This window comes from Petromyzon marinus, chromosome 85 (assembly GCF_048934315.1).
Source record: "Petromyzon marinus isolate PM22_M1 ecotype Great Lakes invasive population chromosome 85, UKy_Petmar_22M1.pri1.0, whole genome shotgun sequence".
In the NCBI taxonomy this organism is placed as follows: Eukaryota; Metazoa; Chordata; class Hyperoartia; order Petromyzontiformes; family Petromyzontidae; genus Petromyzon; species Petromyzon marinus.
The window spans coordinates 3,688,557-3,707,158 of record NC_133750.1 but is presented as its reverse complement, the minus strand read 5'-3'; positions in this window follow the sequence as shown (position 1 = coordinate 3,707,158).

Here is an 18,602-nt window from a genome sequence, read left to right as displayed (position 1 = left end):
GTTTATCAGTGAGACCCCCATAGGGTTCAGCATTAATATGTGAGACTCCCATAGGGTTCAGTGTTAATCAGTGAGACTCCCACAGGGTGCATGTGTTAATCAGTGAGACTCCCATAGGGTTCAGTGTTAATCAGTGAGACTCCCTCAGGGTTCAGTGTTAATCAGTGAGACTCCCACAGTGTTCAGTGTTAATCAGTGAGACTCCCACAGTGTTCAGTGTTAATCAGTGAGACTCCCATAGGGTTCAGTGTTAATCACTGAGACTCCCACAGGGTTCAGTGTTAATCAGTGAGACTCCCATAGGGTTCAGTTTTAATCAGTGAGAATCCCATCGAGTTCAGTGTTAATCAGTGAGACTCCCATAGGGTTCATTATTAATCAGTGAGACTCCCAGAGGGTTCAGCGTTGATCTGTGAGACTCCCATTGGGTTCAGTGTTAATCAGTGAGACTCCCATAGGGTTCAGTGTTAATCATTGAGACTCCCACAGGGTTCAGTGTTAATCAGTGAGACTCCCACAGGGTTCAGTGTTAATCAGTGAGACTCCCATAGGGTTCAGTATTAATCAGTGAGACTCCCACAGGGTTCAGTGTTAATCAGTGAGACTCCCACAGGGTTCAGTGTTAATCAGTGAGACTCTCACAGGGTTCAGTGTTAATCAGTGAGACTCCCACAGGGTTCAGTGTTAATCAGTGACACTCCCATAGGGTTCAGTGTTAATCAGTGAGACATCCACAGGGTTCAGTGTTAATCAGTGAGACTCCCTCAGGGTTCATGTGTTAATCAGTGAGACTCCCATAGGGTTCAGTGTTAATCAGTGAGACTCCCACAGGGTTCAGTGTTAATCAGTGAGACTCCCACAGTGTTCAGTGTTAATCAGTGAGACTCCCACAGGGTTCAGTGTTAATCAGTGAGACTCCAACAGTGTTCAGTGTTAATCAGTGAGACTCCCTCAGGGTTCAGTGTTAATCAATGAGACTCCCACAGGGTTCAGTGTTAATCAGTGAGACTCCCATAGGGTTCAGTGTTAATCAGTGAGAATCCCATAGAGTTCAGTGTTAATCAGTGAGACTGCCATAGGGCTCATTGTTAATCAGTGAGACTCCCATAGGGTTCGGTGTTAATCAGTGAGACTCCCATAGGTTTCAGTGTTAATCAGTGAGACTCCCACAGGGTTCAGTGTTAATCAGTGAGACTCCCAAAGGGTTCAGTGTTAATCAGTGAGACTCTCACAGTGTTCAATGTTAATCAGTGAGACTCCCACAGGGTTCAGTGTTAATCAGTGACACTCCCATAAGGTTCAGTGTTAATCAGTGAGATTCCCACAGTGTTTAGTGTTAATCAGTGAGACTCCAACAGTGTTCAGTGTTAATCAGTGAGACTCCCTCAGGGTTCAGTGTTAATCAGTGAGACTCCCACAGGGTTCAGTGTTAATCAGTGAGAATCCCATAGAGTTCAGTGTTAATCAGTGAGACTCCCATAGGGTTCATTGTTAATCAGTGAGACTCCCATAGGATTCGGTGTTAATCAGTGAGACTCCCATAGGTGTCAGTGTTAATCAGTGAGACTCCCACAGGGTTCAGTGTTAATCAGTGAGACTCCCACAGGGTTCAGTGTTAATCAGTGAGAATCCCATAGGGTTCAGTGTTAATCATTGAGACTCCCACAGGGTTCAGTGTTAATCAGTGAGACTCCCACAGGGTTCAGTGTTAATCAGTGAGACTCCCATAGGGTTCAGTGTTAATCATTGAGACTCCCACAGGGTTCAGTGTTAATCAGTGAGACTCCCACAGGGTTCAGTGTTAATCAGTGAGACTCCCATAGCGTTCAGTATTAATCATTGAGACTCTCACAGGGTTCAGTGTTAATCAGTGAGACTCTCACAGTGTTCAGTGTTAATCAGTGAGACTCCCACAGGGTTCAGTGTTAATCAATGAGACTCCCACAGGGTTCAGTGTTAATCAGTGAGACTCCCATAGGGTTCAGTGTTAATCAGTGAGAATCCCATAGAGTTCAGTGTTAATCAGTGAGACTGCCATAGGGCTCATTGTTAATCAGTGAGACTCCCATAGGGTTCGGTGTTAATCAGTGAGACTCCCATAGGTTTCAGTGTTAATCAGTGAGACTCCCACAGGGTTCAGTGTTAATCAGTGAGACTCCCACAGGGTTCAGTGTTAATCAGTGAGACTCTCACAGTGTTCAATGTTAATCAGTGAGACTCCCACAGGGTTCAGTGTTAATCAGTGACACTCCCATAAGGTTCAGTGTTAATCAGTGAGATTCCCACAGTGTTTAGTGTTAATCAGTGAGACTCCAACAGTGTTCAGTGTTAATCAGTGAGACTCCCTCAGGGTTCAGTGTTAATCAGTGAGACTCCCACAGGGTTCAGTGTTAATCAGTGAGAATCCCATAGAGTTCAGTGTTAATCAGTGAGACTCCCATAGGGTTCATTGTTAATCAGTGAGACTCCCATAGGATTCGGTGTTAATCAGTGAGACTCCCATAGGTGTCAGTGTTAATCAGTGAGACTCCCACAGGGTTCAGTGTTAATCAGTGAGACTCCCACAGGGTTCAGTGTTAATCAGTGAGAATCCCATAGGGTTCAGTGTTAATCATTGAGACTCCCACAGGGTTCAGTGTTAATCAGTGAGACTCCCACAGGGTTCAGTGTTAATCAGTGAGACTCCCATAGGGTTCAGTGTTAATCATTGAGACTCCCACAGGGTTCAGTGTTAATCAGTGAGACTCCCACAGGGTTCAGTGTTAATCAGTGAGACTCCCATAGCGTTCAGTATTAATCATTGAGACTCTCACAGGGTTCAGTGTTAATCAGTGAGACTCTCACAGTGTTCAGTGTTAATCAGTGAGACTCCCACAGGGTTCAGTGTTAATCAGTGACACTCCCATAGGGTTCAGTGTTAATCAGTGAGACTCCCACAGGGTTCAGTGTTAATCAGTGAGACTCGCATAGGGTTCAGTGTTAATCAGTGAGAATTCCATAGAGTTCAGTGTTAATCAGTGAGACTCCCATAGGGTTCATTGTTAATCAGTGAGACTCCCATAGGGTTCGGTGTTAATCAGTGAGACTCCCATAGGTTTCAGTGTTAATCAGTGAGACTCCCATAGGGTTCAGTGTTAATCATTGAGACTCCCACAGGGTTCAGTGTTAATCAGTGAGACTCCCACAGGGTTCAGTGTTAATCAGTGAGACTCCCATAGCGTTCAGTATTAATCATTGAGACTCTCACAGGGTTCAGTGTTAATCAGTGAGACTCTCACAGTGTTCAGTGTTAATCAGTGAGACTCCCACAGGGTTCAGTGTTAATCAGTGACACTCCCATAGGGTTCAGTGTTAATCAGTGAGACTCCCACAGGGTTCAGTGTTAATCAGTGAGACTCTCTCTGGGTTCATGTGTTAATAAGTGAGACTCCAATAGGGTTCAGTGTTAATCAGTGAGACTCCCACAGGGTTCAGTGTTAATCAGTTAGACTCCCACAGTGTTCAGTGTTAATCAGTGAGACTCCCACAGGGTTCAGTGTTAATCAGTGAGACTCCCACAGGGTTCAGTGTTAATCAGTGAGACTCCCATAGCGTTCAGTATTAATCATTGAGACTCCCACAGGGTTCAGTGTTAATCAGTGAGACTCTCACAGTGTTCAGTGTTAATCAGTGAGACTCCCACAGGGTTCAGTGTTAATCAGTGACACTCCCATAGGGTTCAGTGTTAATCAGTGAGACTCCCACAGGGTTCAGTGTTAATCAGTGAGACTCTCTCAGGGTTCATGTGTTAATCAGTGAGACTCCAATAGGGTTCAGTGTTAATCAGTGAGACTCCCACAGGGTTCATTGTTAATCAGTGAGTCTCCCACAGTGTTAAGTGTTAATCAGTGAGACTCCCACAGTGTTCAGTGTTAATCAGTGAGACTCCCACAGGTTTCAGTGTTAATCACTGAGGCTCCCACAGGGTTCAGTGTTAATCAGTGAGACTCCCTTAGGGTTCAGCGTTAATCAGTGAGAATCCCATCGAGTTCAGTGTTAATCAGTGAGACTCCCATAGGGTTCATTGTTTATCAGTGAGACCCCCATAGGGTTCAGCATTAATATGTGAGACTCCCATAGGGTTCAGTGTTAATCAGTGAGACTCCCACAGGGTGCATGTGTTAATCAGTGAGACTCCCATAGGGTTCAGTGTTAATCAGTGAGACTCCCTCAGGGTTCAGTGTTAATCAGTGAGACTCCCACAGTGTTCAGTGTTAATCAGTGAGACTCCCACAGTGTTCAGTGTTAATCAGTGAGACTCCCATAGGGTTCAGTGTTAATCACTGAGACTCCCACAGGGTTCAGTGTTAATCAGTGAGACTCCCATAGGGTTCAGTTTTAATCAGTGAGAATCCCATCGAGTTCAGTGTTAATCAGTGACACTCCCATAGGGCTCAGTGTTAATCAGTGAGACTCCCACAGGGTTCAGTGTTAATCAGTGAGACTCTCTCTGGGTTCATGTGTTAATAAGTGAGACTCCAATAGGGTTCAGTGTTAATCAGTGAGACTCCCACAGGGTTCAGTGTTAATCAGTGAGACTCCCACAGTGTTCAGTGTTAATCAGTGAGACTCCCACAGGGTTCAGTGTTAATCAGTGAGACTCCCACTGGGTTCAGTGTTAATCAGTGAGACTCCCATAGCGTTCAGTATTAATCATTAAGACTCCCACAGGGTTCAGTGTTAATCAGTGAGACTCTCACAGTGTTCAGTGTTAATCAGTGAGACTCCCACAGGGTTCAGTGTTAATCAGTGACACTCCCATAGGGTTCAGTGTTAATCAGTGAGACTCCCACAGGGTTCAGTTTTAATCAGTGAGACTCTCTCAGGGTTCATGTGTTAATCAGTGAGACTCCAATAGGGTTCAGTGTTAATCAGTGAGACTCCCACAGGGTTCATTGTTAATCAGTGAGACTCTCACAGTGTTAAGTGTTAATCAGTGAGACTCCCACAGTGTTCAGTGTTGATCAGTGAGACTCCCACAGGTTTCAGTGTTAATCACTGAGACTCCCACAGGGTTCAGTGTTAATCAGTGAGACTCCCTTAGGGTTCAGCGTTAATCAGTGAGAATCCCATCGAGTTCAGTGTTAATCAGTGAGACTCCCATAGGGTTCATTGTTTATCAGTGAGACCCCCATAGGGTTCAGCATTAATATGTGAGACTCCCATAGGGTTCAGTGTTAATCAGTGAGACTCCCACAGGGTGCATGTGTTAATCAGTGAGACTCCCATAGGGTTCAGTGTTAATCAGTGAGACTCCCTCAGGGTTCAGTGTTAATCAGTGAGACTCCCACAGTGTTCAGTGTTAATCAGTGAGACTCCCACAGTGTTCAGTGTTAATCAGTGAGACTCCCATAGGGTTCAGTGTTAATCACTGAGACTCCCACAGGGTTCAGTGTTAATCAGTGAGACTCCCATAGGGTTCAGTTTTAATCAGTGAGAATCCCATCGAGTTCAGTGTTAATCAGTGAGACTCCCATAGGGTTCATTATTAATCAGTGAGACTCCCAGAGGGTTCAGCGTTGATCTGTGAGACTACCATTGGGTTCAGTGTTAATCAGTGAGACTCCCATAGGGTTCAGTGTTAATCATTGAGACTCCCACAGGGTTCAGTGTTAATCAGTGAGACTCCCACAGGGTTCAGTGTTAATCAGTGAGACTCCCATAGGGTTCAGTATTAATCAGTGAGACTCCCACAGGGTTCAGTTTTAATCAGTGAGACTCCCACAGGGTTCAGTGTTAATCAGTGAGACTCTCACAGGGTTCAGTGTTAATCAGTGAGACTCCCACAGGGTTCAGTGTTAATCAGTGAGACTCCCTCAGGGTTCAGTGTTAATCAGTGAGACTCCCACAGTGTTCAGTGTTAATCAGTGAGACTCCCACAGTGTTCAGTGTTAATCAGTGAGACTCCCATAGGGTTCAGTGTTAATCACTGAGACTCCCACAGGGTTCAGTGTTAATCAGTGAGACTCCCATAGGGTTCAGTTTTAATCAGTGAGAATCCCATCGAGTTCAGTGTTAATCAGTGAGACTCCCATAGGGTTCATTATTAATCAGTGAGACTCCCAGAGGGTTCAGCGTTGATCTGTGAGACTACCATTGGGTTCAGTGTTAATCAGTGAGACTCCCATAGGGTTCAGTGTTAATCATTGAGACTCCCACAGGGTTCAGTGTTAATCAGTGAGACTCCCACAGGGTTCAGTGTTAATCAGTGAGACTCCCATAGGGTTCAGTATTAATCAGTGAGACTCCCACAGGGTTCAGTTTTAATCAGTGAGACTCCCACAGGGTTCAGTGTTAATCAGTGAGACTCTCACAGGGTTCAGTGTTAATCAGTGAGACTCCCACAGGGTTCAGTGTTAATCAGTGACACTCCCACAGTGTTTAGTGTTGATCAGTGAGACTCCCACAGGTTTCAGTGTTAATCACTGAGACTCCCACAGGGTTCAGTGTTAATCAGTGAGACTCCCTTAGGGTTCAGCGTTAATCAGTGAGAATCCCATCGAGTTCAGTGTTAATCAGTGAGACTCCCATAGGGTTCATTGTTTATCAGTGAGACCCCCATAGGGTTCAGCATTAATATGTGAGACTCCCATAGGGTTCAGTGTTAATCAGTGAGACTCCCACAGGGTGCATGTGTTAATCAGTGAGACTCCCATAGGGTTCAGTGTTAATCAGTGAGACTCCCTCAGGGTTCAGTGTTAATCAGTGAGACTCCCACAGTGTTCAGTGTTAATCAGTGAGACTCCCACAGTGTTCAGTGTTAATCAGTGAGACTCCCATAGGGTTCAGTGTTAATCACTGAGACTCCCACAGGGTTCAGTGTTAATCAGTGAGACTCCCATAGGGTTCAGTTTTAATCAGTGAGAATCCCATCGAGTTCAGTGTTAATCAGTGAGACTCCCATAGGGTTCATTATTAATCAGTGAGACTCCCAGAGGGTTCAGCGTTGATCTGTGAGACTCCCATTGGGTTCAGTGTTAATCAGTGAGACTCCCATAGGGTTCAGTGTTAATCATTGAGACTCCCACAGGGTTCAGTGTTAATCAGTGAGACTCCCACAGGGTTCAGTGTTAATCAGTGAGACTCCCATAGGGTTCAGTATTAATCAGTGAGACTCCCACAGGGTTCAGTGTTAATCAGTGAGACTCCCACAGGGTTCAGTGTTAATCAGTGAGACTCTCACAGGGTTCAGTGTTAATCAGTGAGACTCCCACAGGGTTCAGTGTTAATCAGTGACACTCCCATAGGGTTCAGTGTTAATCAGTGAGACATCCACAGGGTTCAGTGTTAATCAGTGAGACTCCCTCAGGGTTCATGTGTTAATCAGTGAGACTCCCATAGGGTTCAGTGTTAATCAGTGAGACTCCCACAGGGTTCAGTGTTAATCAGTGAGACTCCCACAGTGTTCAGTGTTAATCAGTGAGACTCCCACAGGGTTCAGTGTTAATCAGTGAGACTCCAACAGTGTTCAGTGTTAATCAGTGAGACTCCCTCAGGGTTCAGTGTTAATCAATGAGACTCCCACAGGGTTCAGTGTTAATCAGTGAGACTCCCATAGGGTTCAGTGTTAATCAGTGAGAATCCCATAGAGTTCAGTGTTAATCAGTGAGACTGCCATAGGGCTCATTGTTAATCAGTGAGACTCCCATAGGGTTCGGTGTTAATCAGTGAGACTCCCATAGGTTTCAGTGTTAATCAGTGAGACTCCCACAGGGTTCAGTGTTAATCAGTGAGACTCCCACAGGGTTCAGTGTTAATCAGTGAGACTCTCACAGTGTTCAATGTTAATCAGTGAGACTCCCACAGGGTTCAGTGTTAATCAGTGACACTCCCATAAGGTTCAGTGTTAATCAGTGAGATTCCCACAGTGTTTAGTGTTAATCAGTGAGACTCCAACAGTGTTCAGTGTTAATCAGTGAGACTCCCTCAGGGTTCAGTGTTAATCAGTGAGACTCCCACAGGGTTCAGTGTTAATCAGTGAGAATCCCATAGAGTTCAGTGTTAATCAGTGAGACTCCCATAGGGTTCATTGTTAATCAGTGAGACTCCCATAGGATTCGGTGTTAATCAGTGAGACTCCCATAGGTGTCAGTGTTAATCAGTGAGACTCCCACAGGGTTCAGTGTTAATCAGTGAGACTCCCACAGGGTTCAGTGTTAATCAGTGAGAATCCCATAGGGTTCAGTGTTAATCATTGAGACTCCCACAGGGTTCAGTGTTAATCAGTGAGACTCCCACAGGGTTCAGTGTTAATCAGTGAGACTCCCATAGGGTTCAGTGTTAATCATTGAGACTCCCACAGGGTTCAGTGTTAATCAGTGAGACTCCCACAGGGTTCAGTGTTAATCAGTGAGACTCCCATAGCGTTCAGTATTAATCATTGAGACTCTCACAGGGTTCAGTGTTAATCAGTGAGACTCTCACAGTGTTCAGTGTTAATCAGTGAGACTCCCACAGGGTTCAGTGTTAATCAGTGACACTCCCATAGGGTTCAGTGTTAATCAGTGAGACTCCCACAGGGTTCAGTGTTAATCAGTGAGACTCTCTCTGGGTTCATGTGTTAATAAGTGAGACTCCAATAGGGTTCAGTGTTAATCAGTGAGACATTCACAGGGTTCAGTGTTAATCAGTTAGACTCCCACAGTGTTCAGTGTTAATCAGTGAGACTCTCACAGTGTTAAGTGTTAATCAGTGAGACTCCCACAGGGTTCAGTGTTAATCAGTGAGACTCCCTTAGGGTTCAGCGTTAATCAGTGAGAATCCCATCGAGTTCAGTGTTAATCAGTGAGACTCCCATAGGGTTCATTGTTTATCAGTGAGACCCCCATAGGGTTCGGCATTAATATGTGAGACTCCCATAGGGTTCAGTGTTAATCAGTGAGACTCCCACAGGGTGCATGTGTTAATCAGTGAGACTCCCATAGGGTTCAGTGTTAATCAGTGAAACTCCCTCAGGGTTCAGTGTTAATCAGTGAGACTCCCACAGTGTTCAGTGCTAATCAGTGAGACTCCCACAGTGTTCAGTGTTAATCAGTGAGACTCCCATAGGGTTCAGTGTTAATCACTGAGACTTCCACAGGGTTCAGTGTTAATCAGTGAGACTCCCATAGGGTTCAGTTTTAATCAGTGAGAATCCCATCGAGTTCAGTGTTAATCAGTGAGACTCCCATAGGGTTCATTATTAATCAGTGAGACTCCCATAGGGTTCAGCGTTGATCTGTCAGACTCCCATTGGGTTCAGTGTTAATCAGTGAGTCTCCCATAGGGTTCAGTGTTAATCATTGAGACTCCCACAGGGTTCAGTGTTAATCAGTGAGACTCCCACAGGGTACAGTGTTAATCAGTGAGACTACCATAGGGTTCAGTATTAATCAGTGAGACTCCCACAGGGTTCAGTGTTAATCAGTGAGACTCCCACAGGGTTCAGTGTTAATCAGTGAGACTCTCACAGGGTTCAGTGTTAATCAGTGAGACTCCCACAGGGTTCAGTGTTAATCAGTGACACTCCCATAGGGTTCAGTGTTAATCAGTGAGACTCCCACAGGGTTCAGTGTTAATCAGTGAGACTCCCTCAGGGTTCATGTGTTAATCAGTGAGACTCCCATAGTGTTCAGTGTTAATCAGTGAGACTCCCACAGGGTTCAGTGTTAATCAGTGAGACTCCCACAGTGTTCAGTGTTAATCAGTGAGACTCCCACAGGGTTCAGTGTTAATCAGTGAGACTCCAACAGTGTTCATTGTTAATCAGTGAGACTCCCTCAGGGTTCAGTGTTAATCAATGAGACTCCCACAGGGTTCAGTGTTAATCAGTGAGACTCCCATAGGGTTCAGTGTTAATCAGTGAGACTCCCATAGAGTTCAGTGTTAATCAGTGAGACTCCCATAGGGCTCATTGTTAATCAGTGAGACTCCCATAGGGTTCGGTGTTAATCAGTGAGACTCCCATAGGTTTCAGTGTTAATCAGTGAGACTCCCACAGGGTTCAGTGTTAATCAGTGAGACTGCCACAGGGTTCAGTGTTAATCAGTGAGACTCTCACAGTGTTCAGTGTTAATCAGTGAGACTCCCACAGGCTTCAGTGTTAATCAGTGACACTCCCATAGGGTTCAGTGTTTATCAGTGAGATTCCCACAGTGTTTAGTGTTAATCAGTGAGACTCCCACAGTGTTCAGTGTTAATCAGTGAGACTCCCTCAGGGTTCAGTGTTAATCAGTGAGACTCCCACAGGGTTCAGTGTTAATCAGTGAGAATCCCATAGAGTTCAGTGTTAATCAGTGAGACTCCCATAGGGTTCATTGTTAATCAGTGAGACTCCCATAGGGTTCGGTGTTAATCAGTGAGACTCCCATAGGTGTCAGTGTTAATCAGTGAGACTCCCACAGGGTTCAGTGTTAATCAGTGAGACTCCCACAGGGTTCAGTGTTAATCAGTGAGAATCCCATAGGGTTCAGTGTTAATCATTGAGACTCCCACAGGGTTCAGTGTTAATCAGTGAGACTCCCACAGGGTTCAGTGTTAATCAGTGAAACTCCCATAGGGTTCAGTGTTAATCATTGAGACTCCCACAGGGTTCAGTGTTAATCAGTGAGACTCCCACAGGGTTTAGTGTTAATCAGTGAGACTCCCATAGCGTTCAGTATTAATCATTGAGACTCTCACAGGGTTCAGTGTTAATCAGTGAGACTCTCACAGTGTTCAGTGTTAATCAGTGAGACTCCCACAGGGTTCAGTGTTAATCAGTGACACTCCCATAGGGTTCAGTGTTAATCAGTGAGACTCCCACAGGGTTCAGTGTTAATCAGTGAGACTCTCTCTGGGTTTATGTGTTAATAAGTGAGACTCCAATAGGGTTCAGTGTTAATCAGTGAGACTCCCACAGGGTTCAGTGTTAATCAGTTAGACTCCCACAGTGTTCAGTGTTAATCAGTGAGACTCCCACAGGGTTCAGTGTTAATCAGTGAGACTCCCACAGGGTTCAGTGTTAATCAGTGAGACTCCCATAGCGTTCAGTATTAATCATTGAGACTCCCACAGGGTTCAGTGTTAATCAGTGAGACTCTCACAGTGTTCAGTGTTAATCAGTGAGACTCCCACAGGGTCCAGTGTTAATCAGTGACACTCCCATAGGGTTCAGTGTTAATCAGTGAGACTCCCACAGGGTTCAGGGTTAATCAGTGAGACTCTCTCAGGGTTCATGTGTTAATCAGTGAGACTCCAATAGGGTTCAGTGTTAATCAGTGAGACTCCCACAGGGTTCATTGTTAATCAGTGAGTCTCCCACAGTGTTAAGTGTTAATCAGTGAGACTCCCACAGTGTTCAGTGTTAATCAGTGAGACTCCCACAGGTTTCAGTGTTAATCACTGAGGCTCCCACAGGGTTCAGTGTTAATCAGTGAGACTCCCTTAGGGTTCAGCGTTAATCAGTGAGAATCCCATCGAGTTCAGTGTTAATCAGTGAGACTCCCATAGGGTTCATTGTTTATCAGTGAGACCCCCATAGGGTTCAGCATTAATATGTGAGACTCCCATAGGGTTCAGTGTCAATCAGTGAGACTCCCACAGGGTGCATGTGTTAATCAGTGAGACTCCCATAGGGTTCAGTGTTAATCAGTGAGACTCCCTCAGGGTTCAGTGTTAATCAGTGAGACTCCCACAGTGTTCAGTGTTAATCAGTGAGACTCCCACAGTGTTCAGTGTTAATCAGTGAGACTCCCATAGGGTTCAGTGTTAATCACTGAGACTCCCACAGGGTTCAGTGTTAATCAGTGAGACTCCCATAGGGTTCAGTTTTAATCAGTGAGAATCCCATCGAGTTCAGTGTTAATCAGTGACACTCCCATAGGGTTCAGTGTTAATCAGTGAGACTCTCTCTGGGTTCATGTGTTAATAAGTGAGACTCCAATAGGGTTCAGTGTTAATCAGTGAGACTCCCACAGGGTTCAGTGTTAATCAGTGAGACTCCCACAGTGTTCAGTGTTAATCAGTGAGACTCCCACAGGGTTCAGTGTTAATCAGTGAGACTCCCACTGGGTGCAGTGTTAATCAGTGAGACTCCCATAGCGTTCAGTATTAATCATTGAGACTCCCACAGGGTTCAGTGTTAATCAGTGAGACTCTCACAGTGTTCAGTGTTAATCAGTGAGACTCCCACAGGGTTCAGTGTTAATCAGTGACACTCCCATAGGGTTCAGTGTTAATCAGTGAGACTCCCACTGGGTTCAGTGTTAATCAGTGAGACTCCCATAGCGTTCAGTATTAATCATTGAGACTCCCAAGGGGTTCAGTGTTAATCAGTGAGACTCTCACAGTGTTCAGTGTTAATCAGTGAGACTCCCACAGGGTTCAGTGTTAATCAGTGACACTCCCATAGGGTTCAGTGTTAATCAGTGAGACTCCCACAGGGTTCAGTTTTAATCAGTGAGACTATCTCAGGGTTCATGTGTTAATCAGTGAGACTCCCATAGGGTTCAGTGTTAATCACTGAGACTCCCACAGTGTTCAGTGTTAATCAGTGAGACTCCCTCAGGGTTCAGTGTTAATCAGTGAGACTCCCACAGGGTTCAGTGTTAATCAGTGAGAATCCCATAGAGTTCAGTGTTAATCAGTGAGACTCCCATAGGGTTCATTGTTAATCAGTGAGACTCCCATAGGGTTCGGTGTTAATCAGTGAGACTCCCATAGCGTTCAGTATTAATCATTGAGACTCCCAAGGGGTTCAGTGTTAATCAGTGAGACTCTCACAGTGTTCAGTGTTAATCAGTGAGACTCCCACAGGGTTCAGTGTTAATCAGTGACACTCCCATAGGGTTCAGTGTTAATCAGTGAGACTCCCACAGGGTTCAGTTTTAATCAGTGAGACTATCTCAGGGTTCATGTGTTAATCAGTGAGACTCCCATAGGGTTCAGTGTTAATCACTGAGACTCCCACAGTGTTCAGTGTTAATCAGTGAGACTCCCACAGGGTTCAGTGTTAATCAGTGAGACTCCCACAGGGTTCAGTGTTAATCAGTGAGAATCCCATAGAGTTCAGTGCTAATCAGTGAGACTCCCATAGGGTTCATTGTTAATCAGTGAGACTCCCATAGGGTTCGGTGTTAATCAGTGAGACTCCCATAGGTGTCAGTGTTAATCAGTGAGACTCCCACAGGGTTCAGTGTTAATCAGTGAGACTCCCACAGGGTTCAGTGTTAATCAGTGAGAATCCCATAGGGTTCAGTGTTAATCATTGAGACTCCCACAGGGTTCAGTGTTAATCAGTGAGACTCCCACAGGGTTCAGTGTTAATCAGTGAAACTCCCATAGGGTTCAGTGTTAATCATTGAGACTCCCACAGGGTTCAGTGTTAATCAATGAGACTCCCACAGGGTTTAGTGTTAATCAGTGAGACTCCCATAGCGTTCAGTATTAATCATTGAGACTCTCACAGGGTTCAGTGTTAATCAGTGAGACTCTCACAGTGTTCAGTGTTAATCAGTGAGACTCCCACAGGGTTCAGTGTTAATCAGTGACACTCCCATAGGGTTCAGTGTTAATCAGTGAGACTCCCACAGGGTTCAGTGTTAATCAGTGAGACTCTCTCTGGGTTTATGTGTTAATAAGTGAGACTCCAATAGGGTTCAGTGTTAATCAGTGAGACTCCCACAGGGTTCAGTGTTAATCAGTTAGACTCCCACAGTGTTCAGTGTTAATCAGTGAGACTCCCACAGGGTTCAGTGTTAATCAGTGAGACTCCCACAGGGTTCAGTGTTAATCAGTGAGACTCCCATAGCGTTCAGTATTAATCATTGAGACTCCCACAGGGTTCAGTGTTAATCAGTGAGACTCTCACAGTGTTCAGTGTTAATCAGTGAGACTCCCACAGGGTCCAGTGTTAATCAGTGACACTCCCATAGGGTTCAGTGTTAATCAGTGAGACTCCCACAGGGTTCAGGGTTAATCAGTGAGACTCTCTCAGGGTTCATGTGTTAATCAGTGAGACTCCAATAGGGTTCAGTGTTAATCAGTGAGACTCCCACAGGGTTCATTGTTAATCAGTGAGTCTCCCACAGTGTTAAGTGTTAATCAGTGAGACTCCCACAGTGTTCAGTGTTAATCAGTGAGACTCCCACAGGTTTCAGTGTTAATCACTGAGGCTCCCACAGGGTTCAGTGTTAATCAGTGAGACTCCCTTAGGGTTCAGCGTTAATCAGTGAGAATCCCATCGAGTTCAGTGTTAATCAGTGAGACTCCCATAGGGTTCATTGTTTATCAGTGAGACCCCCATAGGGTTCAGCATTAATATGTGAGACTCCCATAGGGTTCAGTGTCAATCAGTGAGACTCCCACAGGGTGCATGTGTTTATCAGTGAGACTCCCATAGGGTTCAGTGTTAATCAGTGAGACTCCCTCAGGGTTCAGTGTTAATCAGTGAGACTCCCACAGTGTTCAGTGTTAATCAGTGAGACTCCCACAGTGTTCAGTGTTAATCAGTGAGACTCCCATAGGGTTCAGTGTTAATCACTGAGACTCCCACAGGGTTCAGTGTTAATCAGTGAGACTCCCATAGGGTTCAGTTTTAATCAGTGAGAATCCCATCGAGTTCAGTGTTAATCAGTGACACTCCCATAGGGTTCAGTGTTAATCAGTGAGACTCCCACAGGGTTCAGTGTTAATCAGTGAGACTCTCTCTGGGTTCATGTGTTAATAAGTGAGACTCCAATAGGGTTCAGTGTTAATCAGTGAGACTCCCACAGGGTTCAGTGTTAATCAGTGAGACTCCCACAGTGTTCAGTGTTAATCAGTGAGACTCCCACAGGGTTCAGTGTTAATCAGTGAGACTCCCACTGGGTGCAGTGTTAATCAGTGAGACTCCCATAGCGTTCAGTATTAATCATTGAGACTCCCACAGGGTTCAGTGTTAATCAGTGAGACTCTCACAGTGTTCAGTGTTAATCAGTGAGACTCCCACAGGGTTCAGTGTTAATCAGTGACACTCCCATAGGGTTCAGTGTTAATCAGTGAGACTCCCACTGGGTTCAGTGTTAATCAGTGAGACTCCCATAGCGTTCAGTATGAATCATTGAGACTCCCACAGGGTTCAGTGTTAATCAGTGAGACTCTCACAGTGTTCAGTGTTAATCAGTGAGACTCCCACAGGGTTCAGTGTTAATCAGTGACACTCCCATAGGGTTCAGTGTTAATCAGTGAGACTCCCACAGGGTTCAGTTTTAATCAGTGAGACTATCTCAGGGTTCATGTGTTAATCAGTGAGACTCCCATAGGGTTCAGTGTTAATCACTGAGACTCCCACAGGGTTCAGTGTTAATCAGTGAGACTCCCATAGGGTTCAGTGTTAATCAGTGACACTCCCATAGGGTTCAGTGTTAATCAGTGAGACTCCCACTGGGTTCAGTGTTAATCAGTGACACTCCCATAGGGTTCAGTGTTAATCAGTGAGACTCCCACTGGGTTCAGTGTTAATAAGTGAGACTCCCATAGCGTTCAGTATTAATCATTGAGACTCCCACAGGGTTCAGTGTTAATCAGTGAGACTCTCACAGTGTTCAGTGTTAATCAGTGAGACTCCCACAGGGTTCAGTGTTAATCAGTGACACTCCCATAGGGTTCAGTGTTAATCAGTGAGACTCCCACAGGGTTCAGTTTTAATCAGTGAGACTATCTCAGGGTTCATGTGTTAATCAGTGTGACTCCAATAGGGTTCAGTGTTAATCAGTGAGACTCCCACAGGGTTCATTGTTAATCAGTGAGACTCTCACAGTGTTAAGTGTTAATCAGTGAGACTCCCACAGTTTTCAGTGTTGATCAGTGAGACGCCCACAGGTTTCAGTGTTAATCACTGAGACTCCCACAGGGTTCAGTGTTAATCAGTGAGACTCCCTTAAGGTTCAGCGTTAATCAGTGAGAATCCCATCGAGTTCAGTGTTAATCAGTGAGACTCCCATAGGGTTCATTGTTTATCACTGAGACCTCCATAGGGTTCAGCATTAATATGTGAGACTCCCATAGGGTTCAGTGTTAATCAGTGAGACTCCCACAGGGTGCATGTGTTAATCAGTGAGACTCCCATAGGGTTCAGTGTTAATCAGTGAGACTCCCTCAGGGTTCAGTGTTAATCAGTGAGACTCCCACAGTGTTCAGTGTTAATCAGTGAGACTCCCACAGTGTTCAGTGTTAATCAGTGAGACTCCCATAGGGTTCAGTGTTAATCACTGAGACTCCCACAGGGTTCAGTGTTAATCAGTGAGACTCCCATAGGGTTCAGTTTTAATCAGTGAGAATCCCATCGAGTTCAGTGTTAATCAGTGAGACTCCCATAGGGTTCATTATTAATCAGTGAGACTCCCATAGGGTTCAGCGTTGATCTGTGAGACTCCCATAGGGTTCAGTGTTAATCAGTGAGACTCCCACAGTGTTCAGTGTTAATCAGTGAGACTCCCATAGGGTTCAGTGTTAATCACTGAGACTACCACAGGGTTCAGTGTTAATCAGTGAGACTCCCATAGGGTTCAGTTTTAATCAGTGAGAATCCCATCGAGTTCAGTGTTAATCAGTGACACTCCCATAGGGTTCAGTGTTAATCAGTGAGACTCCCACAGGGTTCAGTGTTAATCAGTGAGACTCTCTCTGGGTTCATGTGTTAATAAGTGAGACTCCAATAGGGTTCAGTGTTAATCAGTGAGACTCCCACAGGGTTCAGTGTTAATCAGTGAGACTCCCACAGTGTTCAGTGTTAATCAGTGAGACTCCCACAGGGTTCAGTGTTAATCAGTGAGACTCCCACTGGGTTCAGTGTTAATCAGTGAGACTCCCATAGCGTTCAGTATTAATCATTGAGACTCCCACAGGGTTCAGTGTTAATCAGTGAGACTCTCACAGTGTTCAGTGTTAATCAGTGAGACTCCCACAGGGTTCAGTGTTAATCAGTGACACTCCCATAGGGTTCAGTGTTAATCAGTGAGACTCCCACAGGGTTCAGTTTTAATCAGTGAGACTCTCTCAGGGTTCATGTGTTAATCAGTGAGACTCCAATAGGGTTCAGTGTTAATCAGTGAGACTCCCACAGGGTTCATTGTTAATCAGTGAGACTCTCACAGTGTTAAGTGTTAATCAGTGAGACTCCCACAGTGTTCAGTGTTGATCAGTGAGACTCCCACAGGTTTCAGTGTTAATCACTGAGACTCCCACAGGGTTCAGTGTTAATCAGTGAGACTCCCTTAGGGTTCAGCGTTAATCAGTGAGAATCCCATCGAGTTCAGTGTTAATCAGTGAGACTCCCATAGGGTTCATTGTTTATCAGTGAGACCCCCATAGGGTTCAGCATTAATATGTGAGACTCCCATAGGGTTCAGTGTTAATCAGTGAGACTCCCACAGGGTGCATGTGTTAATCAGTGAGACTCCCATAGGGTTCAGTGTTAATCAGTGAGACTCCCTCAGGGTTCAGTGTTAATCAGTGAGACTCCCACAGTGTTGAATGTTAATCAGTGAGACTCCCACAGTGTTCAGTGTTAATCAGTGAGACTCCAATAGGGTTCAGTGTTAATCACTGAGACTCCCACAGGGTTCAGTGTTAATCAGTGAGACTCCCATAGGGTTCAGTTTTAATCAGTGAGAATCCCATCGAGTTCAGTGTTAATCAGTGAGACTCCCATAGGGTTCATTATTAATCAGTGAGACTCCCATAGGGTTCAGCGTTGATCTGTGAGACTCCCATAGGGTTCAGTGTTAATCAGTGAGACTTCCATAGGGTTCAGTGTTAATCATTGAGACTCCCACAGGGTTCAGTGTTAATCAGTGAGACTCCCACAGGGTTCAGTGTTAATCAGTGAGACACCCATAGGGTTCAGTATTAATCAGTGAGACTCCCACAGGGTTCAGTGTTAATCAGTGAGACTCCCACAGGGTTCAGTGTTAATCAGTGAGAATCTCACAGGGTTCAGTGTTAATCAGTGAGACTCCCACAGGGTTCAGTGTTAATCAGTGACACTCCCATAGGGTTCAGTGTTAATCAGTGAGACTCCCACAGGGTTCAGTGTTAATAAGTGAGACTCCCTCAGGGTTCATGTGTTAATCAGTGAGACTCCCATAGGGTTCAGTGTTAATCAGTGAGACTCCCACAGGGTTCAGTGTTAATCAGTGAGACTCCCACAGTGTTCAGTGTTAATCAGTGAGACTCCCACAGGGTTCAGTGTTAATCAGTGAGACTCCAACAGTGTTCAGTGTTAATCAGTGAGACTCCCTCAGGGTTCAGTGTTAATCAATGAGACTCCCACAGGGTTCAGTGTTAATCAGTGAGACTCCCATAGGGTTCAGTGTTAATCAGTGAGAATGCCATAGAGTTCAGTGTTAATCAGTGAGACTCCCATAGGGCTCATTGTTAATCAGTGAGACTCCCATAGGGTTCGGTGTTAATCAGTGAGACTCCCATAGGTTTCAGTGTTAATCAGTGAGACTCCCACAGGGTTCAGTGTTAATCAGTGAGACTCCCTTAGGGTTCAGCGTTAATCAGTGAGAATCCCATCGAGTTCAGTGTTAATCAGTGAGACTCCCATAGGGTTCATTGTT